General features: G+C 43.7%; 1 protein-coding gene across 4 annotated transcripts in view; it reads left to right on the top strand.

Moving 5' to 3' along the window:
• Window positions 1–20,790, top strand: part of TRAF3IP3 (TRAF3 interacting protein 3) — a 513,908-nt gene that overhangs the window by 20,082 nt on the left and 473,036 nt on the right. Inside the window, exon 1 of one of the 4 annotated variants that reach the window (XM_068265591.1) lies at window positions 18,547–18,687. The exons of the other annotated variants lie outside the window; for them this stretch is intronic. The gene's annotated coding sequence lies outside the window, so the exon portion shown is untranslated. Of the gene's footprint in view, window positions 1–18,546; window positions 18,688–20,790 lie in introns of those variants that run through there. 4 annotated transcript variants of the gene reach the window in all.

Genomic DNA, 20,790 nt, shown 5'->3' with positions numbered 1-20,790 from the left:
ACATAGAGAACTATCTACTTAAACAGTCTGCATATGTATGAGATCAGTTTCACCAATCAGGTGATCCCTAGAGGATGCCACTAGCCAGTCCAAATGCAGCAGAGCGGAGAGCGATAAAAAACTGCAGTAAACATTGCTACAAAGTTAAGACACTCACCTATCCCCTCTCACAGTCTACACTGTAATGAGAAAAAGAGATTCCGTTCACTGTGTCCATAATAACAAATGTGGAATATAAACTGCAAAAAATGCTCCTAAGTGGGGTGGGTCTGCCGTCTCCAACCAATCAAGCCCTGGCCGACAGCGTCCGCCATAGAGCAAGAGACTCAGTAGCCAATAAACAGCAAGTGGCTGGGTACTGCCCAGTGTTGCTAACTCATCCCTTTAATTACTGACACATCTAAGTTATACAGGTTCTGGGGCTATTTGCACATAATCAGTGCCTTAACTGCATCTACCTAGCCACAAAACCTGTATAATTCATATGTGTCAGTAATTAAAGGGATGAGTTGGCAACACTGGTACTGCCGGGCAATAGACAAAGCGCCGACAACGTCCGCAAGAAAGCACCTGGCTCAGCGGAGGGTAGGCTCATAGCAGCCAATCAGGAAATCGCCGACCACGTCCAGCATGTGGACTAGTGGGTGGTGCACAAAAGGTGTCCAATCACAAGACCGCCGACACCGTCCGCCGCACAGCATGCAGTGTCCATAGAATGCGACGTAAAAGGCGCATGACGTCTTAAGAACAAAGTTGTCGCACTGGCCAATCATTGAAGGGCCGACAGCGTCCGCTTGTAAATAAAGTCCCCACGTATCTAGGAGACTCAATAAATAAACAAAAACACGCAGCTAATTAGAGGAGAACATAACAGACACCCCCAAACGCTGCACGCTATCAGCAAAAAGATATACAATTACCAAGTATTGGCTACAGCATCCTCCAGCGATGTACCCCTGATAAAACAGAAAAAAACAAAATAACTGTTATAAATCAATCACAACATATGAAAATAAAAATATAATAAAATAAGCAAGTTTAGATCAACACAGTAAGGTCATAGTCTCTATTAAGGCCTCTGGGTTCTAAGGTATCAAGCTTTTTAATCCAGTAGTTCTCTCTAAGTGCTAATGTTTTATGTCGATCACCCCCTCTCTGTGGTATTGGTATTCCCTCTATGACCTGTACCCGTAGTTGAGAACTGTGGCCTTTCCTGCAGAAGTGATCCGAGACAGATAGTTCACGATTCTGATTTCTAATATTTGATTTATGGGAGGACATTCTATCTTTATATGGTTGTGTAGTCTTCCCCACATAACACAGTCCGCAGGGACATTTAGTAAATAGATCACAAATTTGGAGTCGCAAGTATACATACCCCTGATCTTATATTTCGTCCCTCGGCTGGGGTGGGTAAAACTATCTCCTTTTGCAATATAACTACATAAATCACACCCCATACAAGGAAAAGTGCCAAATCTCCTCATGGTATCCACCTCAGTGGGGCCCAGGTCATTATGGACTAGTTTATCTCTCAGGGAGGGGGCTTTTTTGAAGGACATAATACCAGTAGACCTTGTAGTGAACATTCCCTCTTACGATCTATCGGAGGTGGACCATCGTGTGCTCAATCTAGGACTATCCTTCTGTCCAAGCAATTTTCCTGACTTTTTTCTACCGGACTTGGAATTGACAAGATTTTTCAGATTTTTGAAACTAAAACAATTTTTTTTCGAACAACCATTTTTTTGCTCAAACACAAGGACAGACCAATGATTGCTTACAAATGAAAGATTGGGGACTTAGAAATTCCAGTCAGTTTACATCACCTACTCATGGGGTTATTAGTACCTATATTGAACAAGTTAATAAAGATATTCACCTCTTACAGGCCAATTTTGAAGCTAACAAATGTGAACATGTTACTAACAACCTGTAACGATTGTGGAATTCTCTCCGTGATCAGCGCACAAGACGTGCGCTGACACTGCGGAAATCCTCCACAAGCGTATAATTTGAGGGAACCCAGCAAAAGGTGCAATGCACCTGTAGAGGGAAATTCCTGTCGGCAGGTGGAGCTGTGGAGTACAGAGGAACAGGTCCTCTGCCCTGCCACAGACGCCTGACAGGAATTGCACGAAGGGAAGAAACGCAGGGCAAGATAGCCCTGAAAGAGAGAGACCAAAGCGACAGAGGGTATGTGTGTCCACCAATCTAGTCGCCACCCTGCGACGGCGGACACACAACCAGGAAGATAAAGTGAGAAGGCAATCACCAGAGATGGCGGTTGCTAACAGCGACACAAGACCGAATAAGCACAGATGAGGAATGTATGTATGTCCACCAATCTAGCCGCCAACCTGCGACGGCGGACACACAACAGAGGAAACCAAGTGAGTAAGCAATCGCAAGAGAAGCGATTGCGAAAGAGAATGAGCACAGGGATAGAATGTATGTATGTGCCCCAATCTAGTCGCCAACCCGCAACAGTGCACACACAACAGCAGATATGAAGTAGGAACGCAATCGCGAGAGAGGCGGTTGCCAGAGGTGACACAAGGCTACAGCAAGGCAGAGCACGAGAGTAGCAAAGGCACAGCAAATCATACAATGAGAAGATAAGGAAAATAACAAACGCTAACTAAACGCGAACACCGCACTCATTCGCAACAGCAAACACGTTTTCTGCGTGGTCTCCGCGTGATAAGCACAACAGAGACAAGCATGCCTAACTAACCACCGACAGACAAACATGAAACAGAGGACTCGAGCGCTTGCTTAACGGTTACCTCACCGAGCCTCCAGCAAGCGTTCGTAGCAGACAAGACAGATACACGAAAACAGGAGTAAGTGAGAGACACGATCCACTGCTCTTTCCGCCAGAATGAGTGTGATCCAAGAATAGAAACAGAGCGAGCTGGATCCACTGCTCTTTCCGCGCAAGAGCAAGTGTGATCCAAGCACAGCAAGAGAGTTGCAGACCAGAAGGATCCACAGCACTAGCGCAAGGCGAGTGCGATCCAGGCAAGACAGATCAGAAGGGGCTACCAGTAACAACCGCTGTTCCGGTTAGCACCCAGACACACAGAACGATCTCCTGTCGACCACCGCTGGGACAGGACAATCGTAACAGACAAACAAACAGATATTAGTACATAGCAAGGAAATGAGCAGCGCTACTTAAAAACAGACTAGTGCCTACCTGCAAAAGAGTGCAAGCCCCACTTGTGGGGTCGAATACACACCGAGCATACACATGACCTGTCTACCACTAGAGGAGGATGTTGGTTTCCATTAACAGCTTGCATGCAACCTATTAAGTACTCGTCCCTCCCACTGCGAAGAAGTCAATCCTCCATTTGAGGGGCCTAACACTAACTAAATCCTAACCTATGTATATGCATAGCCTGGGTGCGGCTAATCAAATAAAATCGAAAATTAAAAATTGCGCAAAAGGTCGATCAGCGCAACACCAGGCCGCCTCCGAATGGCCTCCATCAGAGATGCGCTGAGCCCCCCCAGGAACTACAAACGCACCTTGAACCCAAACAGAAGCTCTGCATATACACCAAAAGCATGGCTGTTAAGTGGGAGCAGCTGACCAAAAACGAATTACATTAGTACATAGCAAAGTTCTGTTTTTAAGTAGCACTGCTCATTTCCTTGCTATGTACTAATGTAATTCGTTTTTGGGCAGCTGCTCCCACTTAACAGCCATGCTTTTGGTGTATATGCAGAGCTTCTGTTTGGGTTCAAGGTGTATTTGTAGTTCCTGGGGGGGGCTCAGCCCATCTCTGATGGAGGCCATTCGGAGGCGGCCTGGTGTTGCGCTGATCCACCTTTTGTGCAATTTTAAACAAACAGATATGCAATCCTAACTGCACTAGGGAACCTGCCTAGTGCAGTCCCAGGAATTACTCTAGGCTAATCTTTAAACAATAAGCAAGGCTGACACTCCAGGAGTGTTTCACAGGACAAACCCTTATGACCAGCCAAGGTCTGTGATATTACATGGTATTTATAGTACAAACCTCCAGAGGATGTGGCTAGGAAATTTGCATGACAAACGTATGCAAATTCCTCAGCAGCAGCAAGCTGCAAAACAGACAAAAGGTCTCTCTTCCAGAGACCTGCAGAATGCAGACCTGAACAGTGGTCAAAAAACTGCCTGCCTGCGCAGGCAGCTGAGCGGATCATTGCACGACCTTTCTCCACAGGAACACAAGGCCTTATCCACATTGTCCAATAATAAATGTATTAATATATGTGCAGCAGATAAAGGTGGAGCAGTTGTCATTATGGACAGAGCTAAATATAGGGGTGAAATTTTGAGACAGCTAGCGGATGAGGAAGTTTATGAGAAATTAACATGTGATCCTACCCCTGGTCTTCAGCATCAGGTTGAGAAGATCTGACTGATGCTGAGGAGGGGGGTATTATCAATAGGGATTTGAAAATATTTTTGGGAAAAACTTCCCCAAGAATCCCTATTTTGAATATACTTCCAAAAATACATAGGGGACTCTGTGATCCCCCTGGACACCCTATTGTATCAGGGATTGATTCTATTTTTTCGAATATTGCCGTATTTTTGGATAAGATACTGAGGCCTATGGTAGCGAATTTATATTCGTACCTGAGAGATACTCAACATTTTTTGGAGATTATCTCAAATGTTGACAATGTGGACGATGAGACTTGGTTGGTCACAATGGACATGAGTAGTCTGTATACTGCCATACCCCATTAGGGGGGTCTGGAGGCAGTAGATTTTTATCTGATGCTGTGTACAGACCTTGATAACCAGCAGAAAAAAATTGTGATGATGCTTCTTGAATTTATCTTGAGGAACGGCGATGGGCTTGAACGTGGCCCCTTCCTATGCTAATCTCTTCATGGGATTATATGAGGAGGCTTTTGTATACTCCGGTGGCCTGTTTTGTAAGCATGCACTACAATGGCAACATTTTATTGATGATATTTTTGTGCTATGGAGGGGGCCACGTTCAAGCCTTGATGCCTTTATTGATGAATTACACAATAAATGTCCTACCATTGTGCTCACGGCCCATTGTGACCAGTCAAGGATTCATTTTCTTGATACTTGGGTAATTAAAAGGGATGGTTGGTTGATCACTGATCTTTTTACCAAACCCACTGATAAAAATTCCATTCTACATTTTTCTAGCTTCCATCCCCCTCATTTGAGATTTAACCACACTAAGACCATACTGCAGAACCAGTGTTTTATGGGTCACTTTACTGTTATTGAGCTACCTCAGCCCGACCATAGGGGCTGGAAATCCGCCATGGCCTGCAAGCACGCCAACGTGTGCACATTAGCACGGCGACCATTACACAAAGATTGCAGCCGAAAGGAATGAATAACGTTTAAGTCCTGAGAGTCTCAACTATTAACAACTCTTTGCGGTGCGTTAAAAGCTGAGTTTGGTCTGTCAGAGTTTGGTCTGACATTGTGAAGTGGGCATAGCCCTTACATTACCACTCTGGACATTTTAACGCAGCTCTTTTCCTCAAATGTGGGAATGTACTGTGATTTCTGCCCTTTAGGGATTAAAAGCTGAATCTGTGTCAACTTTGTAATTTTTGGTAGGACTTTGGCATGGATCAACCATCCGGCATGCCCCTTTCCAGGTGTTAGACCCTTTGAAACAAGTTTTCCATCACTTTTGTGGCCGGAAAGAGTCCCTGTATGTTTGTAAATCGCCTACCCATTGAAATCTATGGCGGTTCACCCGATTCGTGTAAATCCGAACTTTTCTGGAATTTCGCGTTCACCGACATCTCCATTGGTGCAGTACAATTTTGAATGATTGCACCGCAGACAACTAAGTCACACCACGCTCGGTAATACCACAGTGTGACCAAACAAAAGAAAATCAGTAAGGCATACTTTCCACTGAAAATTTGCTTTATTTCTGGGGTTACTGCACAAGTTAGCTGGTAACGCACTGCATTCATCACGATACTGTGGTAAGCCCCACTGCACCATGATGCACCACTACTTCTGCCATGGGATGCAATGGTTTTTGGAAATGCAATATACTGCCCCAAATGTTAAAAGGCCCTAAATATAAATATTGTACATAGAATTATAGGGTTATGCCCGCTTCACACTGACAGACCAAACGCTGCGCTTACCGAGATTGAGCGCTAACAGGTCTGTAAGGCCCTTTGGTGTGTGGGCGCTGCATGCGTGCTCAACTGAGGCAGACTGGCTCAGTGTACAGCTGAATTTTTTTTTTTTTGGGCCTATTTGTGAAAGTTATTGATAAAAAATTATTTTGAAAGTTATTTATGTATAGATTTGTTTTTTTTATACCAAATTAAGAAATACAAATGTATTTATAAGAATACAACATTTCAAGGTAACATTTATATAATTTCAATGATAATGTTCAAAAAATGTGAAGTCAGCAGGTGTCAGACTGGCAGCAGCCCTGCCTGCCATTCGTGATGGGGGTGATGTCACTGATGTGGTGCTGTCACCCAACTCCAATGCAGAGTCACGCAGTGGATGCTTGCCGCCAGTTGCCATTGGTGTTCAGTGGGTGGCAGGCTGACAGCAGGCCTGCCTGCCATTCCTGGTGGTGGTGCCACCAATTCCACTGCAGCGTAGAGCCACGCAGTGGAGGCTTGCAAGCAATGAAATGCAGGCTAGCTGAAACTCCATCAAGGTGTCTGAAGAACGAAGAATGAGAAAGGAGGGTGGTGGTGGTGGCTGGTATACGTGAACTGGCACCCTCCATTTTTGTAGTTTACCTTGTTTACAAAGATAATTATGAAAATTTTTAAAATATGTTAAATTATGAAAATTGAAAAAATATGTTAATTATGATGATAAAAATTGAAAAAATACTTTTTTTTATTGATTGATTGAAAATTCAACATTTTTTTATACAATTCTACAATGGTTTTTTTTTTTTCCTGATATGTTACTTTGATATCTGTGGTAATTATTCCAGAGCTAATACCCAGGCTTGCTCTCCAGGACTCCCGAATGCAAATTTACCCGAATTATTCGGGTAGATTTCAGCGTTCCCGAAGTCAAAGCCGAAGCCGAATGCGCCGGACCCGAAGCCGAAGGCGGGCGAATGTGCGCATTTGAATTCGGCCAGATGACGCGTTGGGTTCGGCTTCGGGGTTCGGGAGTGACGCGGGCCAATCAGAATTCCTCCAGCGAGTCCCTGGCAACGCTAGCAACCAATCAGAGGAGGGGAGCCTGGCCCTCCCCTCCTCTATATAAGGCGGCGGCCATTTTGCGGAGCTACGCACTTGTGTGACTGAGCTGGTACTGAGAGCATCTCCAGTGCTGTGCTGCGTGTCTGATCAAGTGTAATCTGTGCTAAACCTAGCGTTTTGCTTCCTAAACACCTCCTAAACACATTCATTGTACTGTTATATAGATAGATAGTAATTTGATTGTTTTTAGTCAGCTAGTGTGTACTGTATACTGTGCTAGGCTAGTGTTAGTCTGTGTGCAGGCTAGGCCTGCTAGAATAGGGCAGCCTTAGCCTACTACTAGCTTAGGTAGGTTAGGGATTCTAGTTAGTTGTGTACTATAGTAGTTTAGTTAAATTGTACTGTCGCTGTTTGCTGTAGTCTGTTAGTTTATAGCTTCAGTACTGTTAGTTAATACTAGTTAGTTACTGATTAACTGTGTACAGGCCAGCATCCCTTGTTGTCACCTGCTGTGTGACTGACATTTGCCACTGCACCCTGTTGATTGCGTCTGACCGTGTGTGGCCGACCGATTGTAATTTGTCACCCACTGTCTGGCAGTTAGTTATATTGTTTACTGTTTAGTACAGCAGGTGTTTAATAGTTACTACCTGCGCGTACAACCGTACTACTACTAGGTAGCTGGTAGTCTTCCACTACTACTACCACCACCCACCCCTTCATTTAATTTTTTTCGTTTGTTACTGTGTGATTTATTACCTTTCTGTAGTAAATTGTTACATTCGCCGGCCAGCATCCCTTGTTGTCACCTGCTGTGACTGTCATTTCCCGGCGCACCCTATTGATTGCGTCTGACCGTGTGTGACCGACCGACTGTAATTGGTCACCCACTGACTGGCAGTTAGTTATATTGTTTACTGTTTAGTACAGCAGGCGTTTAATAGTTACTACCTGCGCGTACAACCGTACTACTACTAGGTAGTTGGTAGTCTTACACTACTACTACCACCACCTTTTTTTTCATTAGTTACTGTGTCGCAGAGGTGGCCATCTCCTCAAGCTGAGTACCTCGTGCCTGTCGACCCACTTAGAGACCAGGCATTTTGAGGATTTTTGTGAGTATGAGAAGCTGATGCAAAGTGGCGCAGGCAGTGGTCAAAGCCAGAGAGCCACTGCACAGATTGCAGCAGCAGCATCCCACCCAGCAGCAGCAGCAGGAGCACAGCAGCAGCAGCAACTCACTCCTCCCCCCCCCCCCCAGGCAGCCAGTCCTCAGTTGCCTCATCAGCTCCCTCCACAGTGGCCTCCTCATCCTCCCGCACAGGCAAACGCCGCCAGACCCTGCTCAGCGAGTCCTTTCCCGGTGTGACCAAGGTGTTGCCTCCCGCTCACAGGCGCATCCGGGGTGCTGAACGGGTTGCTTGCCCGGGCCATGTGCTCCCATCTCCTGCCATATTCCTTCGTGCAGGAGGGGAGTGACATGAGAGCGCCCAAGCCCCCAGCCGCCACTACTTCTCCCGCACGGCGATCCCAGCACTGCACCGGTTTGCCATGGCGAACGTGGGCCGCGCACTCGATCACGCTGTGAGTGCGTGGATCCACATAACCATGGATTCATGGAGCAGTAATTTTGGGACAGAACGCTATCCTTTACGGCACACTGGGTCAGCCTGGTGGAAAGCCCAAGTGAGGAAGCAGCAGGTCCACCCTCGGGCGCATCAGCAGCGGCACCAGTTGCCCACTATGTGGTGCCACCACGCGGGGTCAGGGGAGAAGCAGTAGCTCCCGCCGCCAAGTGACAACGCAACAGCAGCGTGAAGGCCCGCCACTGCCAAGTGCTGCTGGAGATGGTGAGCCTGGGGAAGAACAGTCTGTCAGCAGCCAACGTGCTCTGCTACATGAGGGAGCAGGAGAAGACGTGGCTGACCCCCAGAGGCCTCCGAGTCGGATTGGTGGTGTCCGACAATGCCGCCAACCTGCTGGCTGCCATCAGCAGGGGACACTTATCCCACATCCCCTGCTTGGCCCACGTCTTGAACCTGGTGGTGCAGAAGTTCCTGCCCACCTACCAGGGGATGGAGGAGCTGTTGGAAGCAGGGCGGAAAATTGTGCGCACTTTCCGCTGCTCAGCTGCTGCTGCATCAAAGCTGGCAGAGATCCAGCAGCGCAAGGGCCTGCCACCACACCGCCTTATAGCTATACTTTTGTATAAAAAAAAAATTCTGAGGTGTCTGGGTTGAAAACTGTGCTGTCCCAGTTGTGCATTGGGCACAATGTGGGCTGCACGACTGCTGTCCGGAACCTCATCCTGCTCTTTGGTGTTTATTTTCAGCCATGGTACCAACGCTAGGTACCATTGGCCTGTGACATTGCTTGCTGCCATACGTCACTACTCCTCCTCCTCCTGCTGCTGCTGCTATAGTTATCCTCCTGCCTGTCTGTGTTCCCACCGCCAGGGTCCACAGAATTATGCGCTGCTGCCATGCGCTACTAGCTATTACGCCACTAGAATAGCTATACTGTTGTATAAAAAAAAATTCTGAGGTGTCTGGGTTGAAAACTGTGCTGTCCCAGTTGTGCATTGGGCACAATGTGGGCTGCACGACTGCTGTCTGGAACCTCCTCCTGCTCTTTGGTGTTTATTTTCAGCCATGGTACCAATGCTAGGTACCATTGGCCTGTGACATTGCCTGCGGCCATACGTCACTACTCCTCTCCTCCTCCTCCTGCTGCTGCTATAATTATCCTCCTGCCTGTCTGTGTTCCCACCGCCAGGGTCCACACATTGCCTCCTGCCATTCGCCACTCCTCCTCCTCCTGCTGAGTTTATCCTCCTGCCTGTCTGTGTTCCCACCGCCAGGGTCCACAGAATTATGCGCTGCTGCCATGCACAACTAGCTATTACGCCACTACAATAGCTATGCTGGTGTTGAAGATAACATTTTACAACAGTACAGTTCTGTAAGGGAAAAAACAAAGAATGTTGGTGGTGGACGGTGAAGAAGAATAACCATGTGAAGAAGAAGAATCAGGTGAAGAAGTAGTAGAAGAGGAAGAAGAACCAGGTGAAGAAGAAGAACCAGATGATGAAGAAGAAGTCGAACAAGGTGAAGAAGAAGAAAAAGAAGAACCAGGTGAAGAAGAAGAAGAAGAAGAGCCAGGTGAAGAAGAGAAGAACCAGGTGAAGAAGAACCAGATGATGTTGACGAAGAATAAGAAGATGAAGAAGAACCAGGTGAAGAAGAAGTAGAGAAGAACCAGGTGAAGAAGAAGAAGAACCAGGTGAAGAAGAAGAGAAGAACCAGGTGAAGAAGAAGAAGAGAAGAACCAGGTGAAGAAGAAGAAGAGAAGAACCAGGTGAAGATGAAGAAGAGAAGAACCAGGTGAAGATGAAGAAGAGAAGAACCAGGTGAAGATGAAGAAGAGAAGAACCAGGTGAAGAAGAAGAAGAGAAGAACAAGGTGAAGAAGATGATGATGATGATGATGAAGAAGGAGAATAAGAAGACGAAGAAGAACCAGGTGAAGAAGAAGATGAAAAAACAATTGAAGATGAATCAGGTGAAGAAGAAGAAGAAATTAAAGAACCAGGTGCCAGTGAAGAAGAAGATGATGAAGATGATAGTAATGAATGATTGATGACGAGAAACAAAAAGAGGGTAAAACAGAAAAAGAAGATGGTGAAGAAAAAGATGGAGAGAAAAAAAAAGAAGACGGTGACGATGAATAAACAAGAAATGCTGAAAAAAAGAGTTCTCCATCACATTTTTCTTTTTTTTTTATATTAGACCTATTTACATGTGATTTCCCTTTAAAAAAAAAAAAAAAACCCATCCGAATTCACGAACACGAATTTTTCCCGCATTTTTTTATGCAACCACCTCATATTAATGAAGCTACAGAACTGCGATTACTACAGCAGATTGAAAAAGCTGCAAGTAAAAATGAGGTCATAGTTATGGGCGACTTCAACTTTCCAGACATTGACCGGGGTATTGAGGCTACCCATTCTGGTAAAAGCAGCAGATTTCTGGCAGCACTACAGGACAATTACTTGACTCAAATGGTAACGGAACCAACTAGGGGGAATGTGTTACTGGATCTGATCATTTCTAATAGACCAGATAATGTATCAAATGCGCAGGGTCAAGAACATTTGGGAAATAGTGATCACAACATGATAACAAACAGGAATGTTTCTGCACAGCCGTGTCAGCAATGTGTGCTAGGTCACAAGAAACTGCTCAATAGATCAAGGAGGGGTAATGACCATATACAGCACCACAAGCAAATGTCTAAAGATTAGTCAAAGTTTATTAAATATCACAACACTATATAGTCATAAAACATAATTAAAAACAAAACCTGTTGGTTGGTCATCCTCAAAAATGAATAATAAGCTCCAATATATAGTAACTTATCAAGTAAAATATATATATATATATATATATAATCATATGTGGTGCTCAATATTTAAGCAACCAAAATGATACAACCCGGGTTCAATAGGCTCAAATAACATAAGCAGTGCAATGTGCAATAACAGTGGATAAGGCAAGGATTATACCAAGCAAACAACATGAATGATTAAACACAATAATAGACAAAGTGCATAGTGCATGACCAGGAAGTCAATATGTGAGATGAAGAAAGTGCTGAGTATGATGCTGGGACTGCAAAGGCATGTGCAGGGAGGAGAGCGCTTACGTGACCCAGGAGGATGAATAGGAGGTGACCAGCAAGGAAGGACTCCCCCGGCAGACGACTCAACCGGTATCGCGGCAGTCACGCCGCTTTATCAAGAGAGGGGGATCCGGCCGGATCCGGGGGGCGTCACTCCTTGCTGGTCACCTCTTATTCATCCTCCTGGGTCACGTAAGCGCTCTCCTCCCTGGACATGCCTTTGCAGTCCCAGCATCATACTCAGCACTTTATTCATCTCACATATCTATATATATATATTTTACTTGATAAGTTACTATATATTGGAGCTTATTATTCATTTTTGAGGATGACCAACCAGCAGGTTTTGTTTTTAATTGTGTTTTATGACTATAAAGTGTTGTGATATTTAATTAATAAACTTTGACTAATCTTTAGACATTTGCTTGTGGTGCTGTATATACACAACATGATAACGTTTGATCTGGTGACTGATAGACCACGGGGCAGCGGGACCACTAAAACTATGAATTTTAGGAAAAAAAAGTTCAATCAAATTAGGCAGGCACTAAGTTTGGTGAACTTGTACTACAAGGGGAAGACACTGAAGGGAAATGGCAAGCTTTTAAACTTATTCTCAATCAATATTGTAGTATGTATATCCCATATGGAAACAAAATGTCTAGGAATAAAAAAAGGCCTCTATGGATGAATAGAAAGGTTAGGGATAAAATGAAGAGGAAAAATAATGCCTATAAGGTCCTAAAACAGGAGGGGACCGAGGCTGCACTAAGCAATTATAAGGAGTGCAATAAAAAATTGTAAAAAAGAAATTAGGCTGGCAAAGATCGAAGCTGAAAATCAAATCGCTAGGGATATCAAATCTAACCCCAAAAAGTTTTACAAGTACATCAACTCTAAAAAAAGAAAGGTTGACTGTATAGGACTCCTAAAGGATGAGGGTGGGAACTCAATGGTGGATGACCAAGGTAAGGCAGCGTTATTAAATGCTTTCTTTGTTTCTGTCTTCACAAAGGAAACAGCACTGTTGCAAATTACAGAGGCAGAAGAATCTCAATCTTCTAACTGTAATATTAAATACTTAACGCAGGAAGAAGTGAAGGCAAGACTAAATAAATTAAAAATAGACAAGGCACCTGGCCCGGATGGCATGCATCCTCGAGTCCTAAGGGAATTAAGTTCAGTTATAGATAAACCCCTTTATCTTATCTTTTGTGACTCTCTTTCAACTGGCAGAGTCCCAGTGGATTGGCGTACAGCCCACGTTTTCCCATTATTTAAGAAGGGCAAAAAATCAGATCCTGGAAATTATAGACCTGTAAGCTTAGCATCAGTTGTATGCAAACTATTTGAGGGGTTACTAAGAGATACTATACATTACTTCATAGTAGAAAATAATCTTATTTCTCAGCATCAACATGGGTTTACTAAAGACAGGTCCTGTTTGACTAGCATGCTCAGTTTTTATGAGGTAGTGAATGCTAATATGGATATTGGGAATGCTGTAGATATGATATACTTGGACTTTGCAAAGGCCTTTGACACTGTTCCCCATAAAAGTCTGGTGCAAAAGTTGAGGATGCAAGGACTGGGGAAGAGTCTGTGTGCATGGATAGGGAACTGGCTGATGGACAGAAAACAAAGAGTTGTGGTCAATAGATCGTACTCAAAATGGGAGACTGTTAGCAGTGGGATCCCACAGGGGTCTGTACTGGGTCCAGTGCTCTTCAATTTATTTATTAATGACCTAGTAGATGCAGTAGTGAGCAATGTTGCTATTTTTGCAGATGATACAAAATTGTGCAGAATCATCAACTCTCAGGAAGATAGTGTCATATTGCAACAGGATCTGGATAGGATGGCTATATGGGCACATAAATAGCAGATGAAATTCAATGTTGAAAAATGTAAAGTCATGCATTTTGGTCATACCAATGTTCTAGCACCATACAAAATAAATGGGATACAGTTGGGGACATCAAACTTGGAGAAAGACTTAGGAGTACTCATCAACAACAAGTTAAATAATCGTACTCAATGCCAAGCCGCTGCAGCTAAAGCTAACAAAATTTTGGGATGCATTAAAAGGGAAATGAAAACTCGAGATGCGAGCATAATATTGCCCCTGTTTAACTCTCTAGTAAGGCCACATCTGGAATATGGAATTCAGTTCTGGGCACCACATTACAAAAAAGATATTGCAGTTTTAAAGCAGGTGCAGAGACCAGCAACAAAATTGATACGTGGGATGGAAGGTCTCGCTTACCAAGAAAGGTTAGATAAACTGGGTTTATTTAGTCTAGAGAAAAGACACCTTAGAGGAGATCTAATTAACATGTATAAATACATCAGAGGGCAATATAATAGCTTGGCGGATGAGCTTTTTTGTCCCTAGGCCTTCTCAAAGGACTAGAGGACATGATCTGCGCATGGAGGAAAAACGTTTTAGCCACTTATTTAGGAAAGGGTTCTTTACAGTAAGAGTGATTAAGATGTGGAATGCATTGCCACAGGAAGTCGTTATGGCAAACTCTATACCTGCATTTAAAGGGGGCTTAGATGCTTTCCTTGGGTTGAATGAAATCCATGGCTACAATTACTTCGTAATCCTAATGATGTTCATCCAGGGATTTTATCTGATTGCCATCTGGAGTCGGGAAGGAATTTTTCCCTTTTGGGGCCAATTGGACCATGCCTTGTAAGGGTTTTTTCTCCTTCCTCTGGATCAACAGGGATATGTGAGTGAGCAGGCTGGAGTTGTACTTTGTACTGGTTGAACTCGATGGACGTATGTCTTTTTTTCAACCAAAATAACTATGTAACTATATATATACTTATTCTGGGGACATATACCCCTGCCTACATATACTGGGGACATATACCCCCTGGCTACATATACTGGGCACATATACCCCCTGGCTACATTTACTGGGCACATATACCCCCTGACTACATATACTGGGCACATATACCCCCTGGCTAGATAGATATACTGGGCACATATACCCCCTGACTACATATACTGGGCACATATACCCCTGCCTACATATACTGGGCACATATACCCCCTGGCTACATATACTGGACACATATACCTCTGGCTACATATACTGGGCACATATACCCCCTGACTACATATACTGGGCACATATACCCCCTGGCTACATATACTGGGCACATATACCCCCTGGCTACATATACTGGGCACATATACCCCCTGGCTACATATACTGGGCACATATACCCCCTGACTACATATACTGGGCACATATACCCCCTGGCTACATATACTGGGCACATATACCTCTGGCTACATATACTGGGCACATATACCCCCTGACTACATATACTGGGCACATATACCCCCTGACTACATATACTGGGCACATATACCCCCTGGCTACATATACTGGGCACATATACCCCCTGGCTACATATACTGGGCACATATACCCCCTGGCTTCATATACTGGGCACATATACCCCCTGATTACAAATATTGGGCACATATACCCCTGGCTACATATACTGGGCACATATACCCCTGACTACATATACTGGGCACATATACCCCTGCCTACATATACTGGGGACATATACACCTGCCCTGCCTACATATTCTGGGCACATATACCCCTGACTACATATACTGGGCACATATACCCCGGACTACATATACTGGGCACATATACCCCCTGACTACATATACTGGGCACATATACACCTGCCTACATATACTGGGGCACATATACCCCTGGCTACATATACTGGGGCACATATACCCCTGGCTACATATACTGGGGACACATACCCCTGGCTTCATATACTGGGGACACACACCCCTGGCTACATATACTGGGCACATATACCCCTGGCTACATATACTGGGACATATACCCCTGACTACATGTACTGGCACATATACCCTTGGCTACATATACTGGGCACGTATACCCCTGGCTACATATACTGGGGACATATACCTCTGGCTACATATACTAGGCACATATACCTCTGGCTACATATACTGGGACTACTATACTCATGGCTACTTATACTGGGGACACCTATAGACCTGGCTACCTATGCTGAGGGTACCTATTTTGGGGGAACTGCTGTCAGATTATCTGCATTTTTTTGGAACCGCTGTTATATATTTTGGGGAACAGCTGCCAGATTATGTGTATGTTAGGGGAACGTCTGCTGCCAGATTACGCATATTTTGGGGAACTGCTGCCAGATTGTGTATGTTTGGGGGACCACTGCTGCCAGATTATATGTATGTTGGGTTTTACGTGTATTTTGGGTGATCCGCTGCCAGGTTTCGCGTATTTTGGGGAACTGCTTCCAAATTATGTGTATGTTGGGGGAACTGCTGCTGCCACATTGTCTATTTTGAGGGAACCACTGCCATATTATCTGTGTTTTGGAGGAACTTCTACCAGATTATGAGTCTTTTTGGTGAAATGCTGTCAGATTGCATCTATTTTGGGGGGAGACACTACGGCAGAGCTCAAACTTCCCGGCAGACCTTTTACATCACTGCTAAGGTCATGTATATTTGGCCCCACCCATGACCACGCCCACATTATGCTTGACCACGCCCATTTTTGTCGCGCCGCGTGTAGCGTGGCACAGGGTTTTTCGAGGTGAGTCCACTCACTTCTTTTCCCAGGACTAGACCCCTGGGTAAAACTGTGCTTGTGCTTTTTTTATGTGGCACACAATTCGATATTACTGTAAGTAGGCACGTGTGCAGCTCTGTGCCAGTGTGCTGTCTGTGCACTAACACACAGACACTGAGAAATGCTGCAACACTTAAGACACAATTTAGTGATAATAACAGAGGCCCTGCAGCAGTTGTGAAAAAAAAGGTGCTTTAATATGACTCACAATTCGATATCAGAGTAAGTGGGCCCGTGTGTGGCTTTGTGCCAGTGTGATGTCTGTGCACTAACACACAGGTACTGAGAATATGCACCAACACTTCAAACACAATTTAGTGATAATTACACAGACCCTGCAGCAGTGGTGGAAAAAAAAGGTGCTTTTATATGGCACACAATTCGATATCAGAGTAAGTTGGCACGTGTGTGGCTCTGTGCTGTCTGACTTGGGCTACTTATAAGGCGGGGCTGGCTATAATTTGGTGGGTGGTGCACGATGTGATGTAATTTTACTGTATATATGTATAGCACTCTTTGAAAAAGCCGTGAGGTGAAACATGTCAGAGGACCAGTATACAATACTATGTATATAGCACCAGCACTTTGTTTGTATGTCTCTCATATGTTAGTGTACACAGGTTGGATGGCTTCACCTTTGGTACTCCTGTGGTAGTCTGTACGTCTGTATCCCGGGAGTACCACACCTCCACCTGTGTTCAATTGTGGGTGCCCTGTTTGTCCCTCAATTGTGGAATAGCGACACCACATCCATACATATGGAGAATGTTGGGGGATAAGCAAAGACCTCCACAATATACGTAGGTTCATGCTACATGATACAGGACCCCATTGAGGTATACTGACCACGTATGCCCTCCTTGATGCAATAGTTCAAACACAATACAGTAGTTCAAACACAATAGAGTGATAAAACACAGGCCCTGGGGCACTATTGTGCTTGTAGTGGGCAGTGGGCACAATGGTGGGTGCCTGTGTGCTGTGGAGTGTCGCACACACACACACAAAAAAAAAAAACAGCAGAAGGATAAAGTAGCCCTAAGTAGGGCTGTTTGGTATGATACTGCTATCAGCCAGTGGGGATCAAAATAAGCAAACCTAACTAATGCTTTCCCTATCTCCAGCAATGACTTTCCCTTCCTCTCTGTATTCCAGCCAAAGATAGACTGGAACATGGCTGGCGCTGCTGAGTTTTTATAGGGGGTTGGGGGACCGTGAGGGAGTGCAAGGCTGATTGGCTGGCATGTGCCTGCTAAGTGTGATGTAAGTGGTCAAAGTGTGGCCCAATGATGGTGTATGGGGGTGGGTCGAATAGCTTGCGGCGAGGACGAATACCTGACCTTCATAAAATACTGCTCGCCAGCGAACTATTCGGGCCATATCTAATTGTACATAGAGTATTTAACAGAAATAAAAGTATTTATGTAAAAAGTGCATGTGAAATCCCTTTGGTAAATCATTTTTCAAATGAAATGATTCTCCGTAACAACATATAAACAACTGGGGTGAGAAACCAAAACATTCAATAACTGTAGATAAGTCAAAAAAAGATTGTGAAACTATACAAAAGGTTTTTTGAATATTTTCATGATTACTGCAGTTAGAGCCTGATCCGTTGATTTGTGAATGTAAACATTTTAACATTAAAAATTATAAAAAGGATCAATAATCTTCAGGTCAAATCAGATTCTAAAAACTGTAAATGGATATTATGTTGTAAAACATTTATTTACAAAGCCTCTTTTCTATTTTTTAGATCACAGTTCAGTTTTTGCCTGCCTCAGACTGTAATTTATGCACAGATACTGCTTCCTATAGATAAGCCAAAATGTTCATTATGTAATGAGGATAGACTTATGCTTTGGAACGTATGACAAGAAGAGGCATGTATCTGTTACACCTTTTTGTCACTGGCCAATTATGAGCCATACAAATACCACATGATTTGTGCTAAACATATTATGGTGTGACTTTTCCAGACAAAAGACAAACTGCTTTGAATTGTCCTGTCACACAACTTTAAAATAATTTGTTGCAGCTAATATAGAGACTTAAGCATTCACAAACTTTCCATTCGTTGGGACTGAAATTTATCTCAGACCATTTACTGGAATAAGGTAAGTTAATGTGTGTACTGTTGTACTGAAATTACATGAAGCTGTCAGACCAGTTTTCTTTTAATGACCTAAGTTGGAAATGTTTGAATGTGCTTTTTTTACCCTAGATTTAGAGGTCTTGGAGTACAGAGCATGCAAAATAGCAAAACTCAGTTTATTAACCACTTGAAGACCACAGGCTTATACCCCCCCCCCCCCCCCCCCCCCCTAGTGACCAGGCTATTTTTTTTTTTTTACAATACTGCACTGCACAACTTTAACAGTTTATTGCTCGGCCATACAACTTAGCACCCAAATGAATCTTGCCTCCTTTTCTTCCCACCAACAGAGCTTTCTGTCGGTGGGATCTGATTGTTGCTGTCATATTTTAGTCTGTGTGTGTCATAGTTTGTGAAATGTGTGGTACAGCTGGTGTTAAGGTGTTAATCCACCTCTTTAACAGATTTCATTCTGAAGAAGAACTTTAAAATATTATTCCTTGTAAATAGTATTAATTGGTAATGGGAACAATAGCATAGGCTGAGTCTGGAAAAACTGAAAACAAAGTAATTGGAAATTAAATTCAAGTTCAGAAGCAGACTACCTTCTCAAAACTACTACTCAAAATAAATATTACATGCAAAAAATAAATTAGGCATGTCTACAAAGACTCTAGTTGGATTGCTATAAGAAGAAATCCAGATGCATTAGGATCTGACAAAGCTTTCTGTATCTTTGTGAAAACAAGGGTAGCATGAAAATAAGGGCACCGGCGGCTAGTAAATGAAAAGGGCACCGCCACAGACTCTAATGCAATTGTCGTTAATACGGCAAAAAAAGCAGAAAAAATGGCAAAGTACTGTATGTTATCACTTTAGAAGCTTGCCCATTGTAGTTTTTGTCATATTATTTTGTTTGTTTATACAGATTTTACATTATCAAAGATATTCTTGTTTCTAAGGGTGTTTTTGCAGGGGGAGTAGTTAGGGTTAGGCACCACCGGAGGGGTGATTAAGGTTAGGCGCCACCCAGGGGGGGTTTGGGTTAGGCAATACCAGTGGGTGATTAGTGTTAGGCACCACTAGGGGGTGGTTAAGGTTAGGTACCACCAGGGGGTGGTTAGGGCTAGGCACCACCAGAGGAGTGGTTAGTTTTAGGCACCATCAGGGGAGGGTTGTGTGTGAGAGTAGGGTTGGGTTAAGTTGTATTGTTGAATTACGTTACGATTTTTAACGTTAACATATTTTCGTTATCAACTTCCGTCTGTTTTTAAAACTGTATTTATCATACAAATTTCGTTAACAATGTTTATCTTTATTGAGATTTAGTTATCCATCGGCGCCATTTCGTTATCCAGCCGGGCCCTTTTTTCCTAGCGCTCTTTTTTGGTAGCAGGAAAAAAAAGGCGCCAGCTGAGGGTGGATGAAAAGGGCGCCGCCATAGACTCTAATGCAATTATCGTTAATATGGCACAAACAGCAGAAAAAAGGGTGCCTCGATAAAGATCGTTAACAACATTAGAACATTATAGTTTTTGAAGTATGTTATCGTTTTAGAAGCTTGTAAAGTTATCGTTTTTAGCATATTATTTTGTTTGTATGTACAGATTTTATGTTATCAAAGATATTATCATTTCTATGTGTAAAAGGGTGTTTCTGCAGAGGAAGTGGTTAGGGTTAGGCACTACCAGGGGGAGTGGTTAGGGTTAGGCGCCACCAGGGGAGTGGTTAGTTTTAGGCACCACCAGGGGAGGGTTCTGTGTGAGAGTAGGGTTGGGTTAAGCTGTATTGTTGAATTACTTATCGATTTTTAGTGTTAATATCTTTTCATTATTATTTCCTGTCTGTTTTTACAATGGTATTTATCGTTAACCAAGTTTGACAACTATGATTATCGTTTTCATATTTCTTTATCCACCGGCACCATTTCGTTATCCAGGTGGGCCCTTTTTTTTTTTTATGCACGCCCTTTTTTCATGCACGTGAAATCAAGTACTGCATAGCAGCCTAAGTCTAGGCAGAATCAAGTTTTCCATGCTCGGTCTGCTTGCTTGCTCTATTCGCTTTTGTGGTGGTATTTCCCTTTCAGCTCTAGCATCATCATTCTTTATCTAATAGCACTCCT

The sequence above is a fragment of the Hyperolius riggenbachi genome, chromosome 2, assembly GCF_040937935.1.
Source record: "Hyperolius riggenbachi isolate aHypRig1 chromosome 2, aHypRig1.pri, whole genome shotgun sequence".
Taxonomy (NCBI): Eukaryota; Metazoa; Chordata; class Amphibia; order Anura; family Hyperoliidae; genus Hyperolius; species Hyperolius riggenbachi.
This window is presented reverse-complemented; position numbering and strand designations above follow the sequence as displayed.